Source organism: Athene cunicularia, assembly GCF_003259725.1.
Source record: "Athene cunicularia isolate RWA chromosome 2 unlocalized genomic scaffold, athCun1 chr2_part1, whole genome shotgun sequence".
Lineage (NCBI taxonomy): Eukaryota > Metazoa > Chordata > Aves > Strigiformes > Strigidae > Athene > Athene cunicularia.
This window is the reverse complement of record NW_020799095.1, coordinates 37,541,604-37,549,608: the sequence shown is the minus strand read 5'-3', so window position 1 is coordinate 37,549,608 and position 8,005 is coordinate 37,541,604.

Here is an 8,005-nt window from a genome sequence, read left to right as displayed (position 1 = left end):
GGGGGGGGGGAGGAGTCTTAGAAATGTATGACTTCTCTTCAGAAAACGACAAGCACAAGTATCTCACCCCATTCCGCTCTCCTTCAAAAGCACTTTTTTTTTTTTTCAGTATAAAGGAAACCTGCCTAAAAGCTGGTGAATTTAAGAGTTTACATGACTGAAATACTACAAGGCTTTCTATTCAAATGGAGGGCAAAAAAATAAAACAAGCCACTGAATGCTGACATAAGTCAGAACAATCATTAGAGATGCTGCAAATTATACTGACATAATGTACTTTTGTGGCAGATCCTAAAGTACTACCTATGAGATCCTGGCAAAATCATTACCTCTTTGTATCACAGATTCCATCTGCTGCAAGTAGGTAATAATGTTTATTCATCTTTATAAATAATTCTAATAACTTGAAATTAAAATTATTGTATGAATCAGTCCTGTAAAAGCCAAAGAACTGGAGTGCAGATGCAGCAGTTTTTTTCTTGTCTTTCTGAGATTAGTTGGGGTGAATGTTTTTTGTATACTTAAAGACTTGGGTAATAATTGTTCTTGACTTTTTACAGAGAAATGTGATGAAGTTGAGAAAAAAAAAATCAGGTCTACTTTCAATATAACTTTTTTAGCATTACTGAAGAGTTTGGAAAGAAATAATATTTTTAAATTAGCGCATTACCCAAAATGGAGCTACACTGCTAATAAAGAGTCGACAAGATCATGGCCATAGTCATTTAGAGTATTTTGATACTATCTTTATCATTCACAGTGAGGAACAAACTGTGGTCCTTGGGCCAACTGAGATTAATCCATCGAAGCCTAAAAGCCTTCAGAGCACACTAGCTGTGTTCATACTTCCTAGGAAAGGGAATGCATCCTGCCCACACACATGTAAATATGCTTCACATTCACCATTCATTTGCCACATGCACAACACATGAATGTGCCAGTAGTCTTAATACAAGGGGTTTGTGCTTGATGTGTCCTCAGTGATAGTTGCTCACTTGTGAATACATCCTAGTTCATCACCTTCGATCTACAGGCCAGACAATCCTCCAGCAAGGTCCATCTAAGCCATTGCTGTGTGCACAGTTAGGGACACCTTCTGCCAGGGTGTCCCTGGAAGAACTAGTGCTACTAAAACTGCAGGAATAGGAAAAGATACTTACTTAGCAGTGGCATGTTCCAGCACCCTGAGTTTCTGGCACCAGGCTGAGTCATGAGTGCTATGCAATAGCCTTATCCTACTTGCTCACTGAAGGCATGTTATAGCTTTCAAAAATCTCTGTGAGTAGAGCTTTGACAGATTTAACCAAATTTCTCATTTCCCTAGTCAGCCACAGAGGAATCAGTGAGGTTTTGGCAGAGGTTTGCCTGGAGGGCACTCACTCTTCACAAGCAAAATGACCATTCTGAGCATCTGTCAGGACATGGAAGTGTGCTGCTGGGCATGATTTGAGTGATCACATAGAGGCACTGCATGAGCAAAGCAATATCGAAACAGGGCAACATGAACAGGTAGGTATCAGCAATTATGCCACTAACTACCACTAGGGTTGCCCAAGATGTCTGCTGTCTACTGGAAGACCCATCACCAGCCACGTGCACGTGGCCTTGGGGAACCTGTGGCATGCTGGGCAGCTGAACAGCAAACACCAGTGGGAGCAGCCCCTAACAGGTCTGTCTGCCTGACATCCTCAAACACTCAGTGATGTGTCTGAGGCAGCAGCACTGCACATAGCAGCTATTAAAGACGAAACAGAGAAAAAGGAATAGTAATTCACCATGCCTCAAAAAGTACTCCCAGACCTTTGCTAAACATGCAAGTTTGTTTTTACTAAGCTGACTCGTAGTGACATTCCTGTCTGTGTGCAAGAACAAGGGAGACTGCCTACTTATCTGCCACCAGTCAGAGTGTGTGGAGAGAAATCTGGGCTGGAGAGAGATGGCTGTATCTGAGGTTGGGAACAGGGAAAAAACAGGTCCATTTTTAATCTTTTTTTTACAAAAAAAAGGCCACAGGGCCTGACAAATATCCTGTGACAAGTAAAAATTAGGTTCGGAAGGTCATATTTCAATGTGAAAGAATTACCAGTGAATGGAGAGTGTTAAGGTAAGAAACTGCTGGAAATTTGTGCTGAGGTAACCCCTTACTGAGAGAAGTTACAAGTTTTTCAAAAGTGGCAACAGTGTACTAAGAACAGAATCACCACAGTCACTTACAAGCTGATGATATGGAATTCTTACTTGTGTTGCCCATCAGCTTGAGCTGGCAAGGAGACAGACAACTAAACAATTTAGGTAGCGATCATTACCATTTTCAACTCTCATAGCTGTAGGAAAAGCTCTGCAAGAGCTTCTAATTAATAAGCATTTTAAAACCTCTAGTTTATCAAAAGTTTACTATACATACACTTGAGTCTTCATGTACTGCTCCTTCTTCCACTTCAACATTTTAATATGTATTTTCCACTGTGTTCATTATCTGTAAGAAAATTAATATTAATTAGCAACTATATTAAAAGAAAAATCTCCTTGCATTGTGTGTAAATTGCAAGGTTTTGGTAGGGACAGATGCTCTGTGCTGGACACAGTTATTTCCAGCCAGCTCCACAACAGATCTAGCACAAGCCAAAGCTCAGCCAAATCAGAGTTTGTGGTGCCTCCAAAAATAAGATGACACAAGCCTGATTTGACCCTACAAGTTAAAGAACAGAATCATTACAGAAAATATATATAATTACTAATTAAGACTCAAATGATTAACATTTATAAAATATATTATTTTGTTAAAAGGCAAATAGTTAATTTACAGTAAAAATTAATTTGCATGTGACATTCAACATATCTGATTGTTGACCTAGCAATAAGCATATAATTACACTCACTATATCATTTGCTGTTCTATGAAAAATCTACAAGGACAAGAACCTGAAGCTGTTACTAAAGAAATCTAAAAATGATACATTGAACAATATGCACTGATTGCTTTAAGAGCAATTATGATAAACTGTTCTGACAAAACACTGATCAAAACCAATTATCAATCAAAGGCTGGTGTAATCTTGGTCATCATATATTAATTGGGTCAACAAACAGACTCCTGAAATTCTGCTGAACTTCCCAGTTTTCCCAAGTATAAAATTATTATTGGTTAAATCAAATTCATTTTTTGTTTTTCCAATATAATTTAAAGACACATATTTTCTTTAATTGGCATCATTATGGTATGATCATCCAGTGTCCTGTTATCAACAAAAAAGCTTTTCCTAGCTCCTTGCATCTGCATAATCAAAACGAAGGAGCCTTTTAGCTCAAACTAAAAAAATATAAATGAGAAAGCAATTTTTGTTGATCTTGCAATAGAAGGAAAAAAGGTTTTTCAATGGGAGAAGAAAAACCACAGAAAAAATTTGGCTACGAATTGTAAAGGTGACATTTTTCACTATTGGCAAGTGAATTACTTCCCTGAAAGTAGCCAATATCCACTGTCAGCTGCCTTTGATTCAAAAGACAATTACAACAGATCTAGTTTAAAATACAGATATGCCAATGGTGCTCTTTCAGGTTCAAGGCATGAAATCATTTGGTTTCTCTATCCCAAAACAACTTCAGACAGTTCTCAGCTACCACCAGAGGCATTAAAAAACACATGGTCAAGATTCAGGTTAATCAACCTACCTGGAGAGGGTTCTTTTTCTTCACTTAAAATGCAAATGCTAGGGTAGTCATGTTGGAGTCTGTGTTGAAGGCAGAAAGCCAGATATCAAGCAAAGGACAAAACTCACTAGTGTAGGTGAACAAAGAAGTTGTCTAGTTATTGTTTCTGTTATGTTTAGAGAAATGGGAGTACATGTTTCTGTAAAGAAACAAGATTACAATGAAATTATAACTTAGTAGTATTGATTTGTGAGAAGACAGAAACATCTGAGGTAAGCTAAGGACACAATAAGAACAATAATTTTCTTTATATTTTCAACATATAAGCAGTTCCTGGAGTAGTTCCAGAGCCAAAGCTGCTTTGGTAAAGCAGAGTCACACAGCCAGTAACATTTTCATTCTGTGCTGTCAAGAATTGTCCAAAGCAGATGTTTAAAACAAGCAAACAAACAAAGCTTTACACCCACACAGCAGTTAATGAAAACTATGTAGAAAAGGAAGGAGCACCAGGGAAGGAAAGATGTGACAACAATCACACTTCCTTTAGTAACAGCAGCTGTTTCCTGCTGTGGCCAAGGTGTGTAAGGGTAAGGCTGCAACTGGCTGAAATTACGTGAATTCTCTTATTTCCCAAAAACGTCAATGTGATAATGCCTATTTCTGGTAACAAAGAAGAGTAACAACAGCATTAGGCTTCACTGGTAGACCCAGCTAGTAACAGTACAGCAGGCCAATATAAAAGTAGTGCTTGGACAATGAAAATGGGTTTCAGGTAAAAGCATGTACTGCCCACAAATGAGAAAAACCCAAATTCTCTCAAGCTTATTTTTCTTAGCAGCTCTCAACATGTTCTTCTCCTGCCTGAGGCCTCCCTAAACAAAGCAGAACTGGATGATACCCCTTTCCCTTCTAGGTCACTTACAATATGAGGAAGATGGATAAAGTAACAGTGCATTTTCCAAAGCTTTTCCTGGTTGGCTAAGATGGAGAATAACATTACCCCCACTGTGCAGTTTCTCACCCGAATAAAACAACCTGTGAAAAGCTACAGGCCATTACCATTAAAAACTGCTTCTTATGTGCAGTTTACCTGGACAGCAAATAGTTAATACAGCACACATCAGTGAGAATGGGGTAGGAATTTAGATCAGAATGGGACTGAAGGGGCTAAAACCAACCTAAATAGAAAATTTCAAATCAGCTGAGCTGGCCAAAATGAGATTGTAACCTCTATACTGTACATAATCACTGCTTTACTAGGTCTTCAATAACAGCTAGCAGCAAACAACTGAGGTAGAGTACAAAACAGTATAGAATATATTCTGACTCGTATCTCCACCTCCTAGCAAACCTAAACAAAAAATTATACCACAACCACCATGTTCAGTGTGAACCCCCACCTAGCTACTGATGCCCCATACAAACAACTAAAGAAGACTTAGTGTGAGCATCCACAGGACAAGTGCCTACACCTGAGCTAGTGACACTGGACTCCCTTTTCAGTCAACAGAAATTCAGTCAGTCCAGTCAGAGCACAGAAGTCAGCCTCACACTGGAAAAGATGCCTACATTTAGTGCTATGAATTAACTTTCACGGCTCCCTATAAAATTAATGGAGATATGTTCGTTACATATCCTTACAGTTAGCTGGCAAGTTTTTAGTCTGAATTGTAAGGGAACATTAAACAGCAATTAAATGGGGGAAATCTAATGAAGGGATATTTCATTATGTACACAACACAAACTGATCTCTCTTTCCCACCACTGCTTGGTCAGATTTATGCTGCTGGAAAGGCAGACCCAGCTCTCTGATATGGTATTAAAGAAATCAAATAATTGTGAGCAATGGGACACTGTGGTATTATTTTTTAACCACACAAAAATACAAAGAAAACAGGCAAGCAAGAAAACGTAGTGTTTACTTTTAAGAGGATGTATTATTGGTTTTGTAGTAACAATATATCTGCAATAATTGAATACAGAAGACAAAATAAAACATGAAACATTTTTCATATATATTCAAAAAGCACAGAATAGAAAATATTATGTGCTTTTATGTAGGGTCAAAATAACTTTTAGCATGTTTAAAAGAAAAATCTTCCACAGCACTACATAAAAAGTAATGCTACTACAATAATAAAATGTGATTTGTACATTTCAGGACACATACAAATCTGCATCACCAAGTCAAAAATTAGAAGCCAATACACAGTTCCACAATGATCAGAGACAAAATGCTGCGGGATGATCACATTTCCTAAAGTGGTAAAACTTGAACAAGCTCTCAGGCTTTGTTAGTTCAGTTGGACAACACTGGCTTCAGTTGCCTCTGAGCACTATAAAAACCACAGCATAAAACCTTTGGGCTTCTGCCTCTTGTGTCCAGCATACAAATCAGAGATCATTTAAGTATTCTACCCCTATTTTTTTTGTAAGTAGAACAGATATTTTTTTTAATTTCCTACTTAAATTTCATTCATATTTCATTTTCTAATTTTATGTGTGATTTTTAAATTAAAAATCACAATTTAGCTAAAGAAACCAGAGGAAAATGATAGGAAGGAAGGGGCTGGTCAAAATGCTTCTATATTGAACCAACATGAATCAAGGTCTTTAGTGTGACTATAATTGCCACTATTGCATTGCACCATTTCTGTACTTGCAGAAAACCTCCCTATAGCTTCAAGCATTTATGAATTTAAAAATATAGTTCTATTGAAGGAAAGTTAGAGATACCTTGACATTACAATACAACAAATACCTACTAAAAAAAACCCCAACAAATGTTCTAAGAGTTTCTTGTTTCTCAGCAGATGGAAACTATTTTCTACCTTAGAAAACCTGGAATATCCAAGTAATAAGTACATTTGAGTTTTAAGTAAATAAAGATAATGGTCTACTTAAGTAAATCAATATCTAACAAATTGCAGCCTGTCTAAACTCCTGTATCTAATTTAAATGTATTTTTATGGCAACCACACCACTACAAAAATTATCCAATTTCTGTGCTGGTTTTGACTGGGGTAATTTTATCCATAATACCTTGTATGATGCTGCATTCTAGATTTGTGCTGAAAAGTGTTGATAATACAGAGGTGTTTTAGTTACTGCTGAGCAGTAGTTACACAGAGCCAAGGCCTTTTCTGCCTCAAGTAGGCTGGGGGTGCAGGAGGAGTTGGGAGGGGACACAGCTGGGACAGCTGACCCCAGCTGACCAAAGGGATATCCCGTATTGTATGGTGTCATGCTCAGCATATAAAGCTGGGGGAAGAAGAAAGGGAGGATGTTTGGCGGGATGGCGCTTGTCTTCCCAAGTAACCATTACTTGTTACAGTGTGATGGAGCCCTGCTTTCCTGGAGATGGCTTAACACCTGCCTGTCAATGGGAAGCAGTGAATGGATTCCTTGTTTTGCTTTGCTTGTGTGTGCAGCTTTTGCTTCACCTGTTAAACTGTCTTTATTTCAACCCACGAGTTTTCTCACTTTTACCCTGTGGATTTGCTCCCCCATCCCGCTGTGAGGGGAGTGAGCGAGCAGCTGTCTGGAGCTTAGGTGCTGGCTGGGGTTAAACCGTGAAAACTTTAAATTTTTTAATAGGTATTAGTAGTACAACCAGAAGTCAGCAAAAACAATATTAATGCTCCCCTCACGTGTAAAGGTGTCCTTTGCTATTTGTAGGGGTGGGCAAGACAAAAAGCAGCTATTTTCTTGTCTTTCGCAAAGCAGGTTCCAGACCTGAGACCCAACACCTAGCTATTCAGGGAATTACATTCCCTGGGTATTTAACAATATGCCTCCTCACTGCTCTGGTTTTCCCATTTCAAGGGATGGGTCAGGACTGAGAGAGGTTCTTGGTCCCTCTCACAGCAGCACCTGCACCAGGGAAATTTCTGGAGCCTTTCAGTGCCTTCTCGGGTGGTGTCTGATCAAGACCTGAAAAGCGGGGAAGCGCAGATCTGCATAATTCGTTTTGTCCGGGACAGCTGACAGGAGACAGGTTGTGGGCATGGATGGTGTGACGGCCACAGGAGCAGTCACCAACCTTTCAGCAGTTTCCTTCCCAGGTCTCCTGGTCAGGTAATCTCACATCTGTTTTTGTAAACTGCTGGCAGGGACCACATTGTCTCAGTGTCTATACAGCACCAAGCCCTCCATGATGGGTGTGAGGGACTCTAATTGTTGTATTATCCGAGTTACGGTTAATTGTTATGGTTGAGAAAGCTCTTCCAGGTCTGAAGATACCGCCAGGTAGGCCAGCAGGCCGGCTCTGGCTCTGCGGGACTGCCAGCGAGGAAGGCGGGGAGAGGAAGGGAGGCGGCTGAGGCGCGCCGCCAGCAGCCGCAAACCGCGCCCC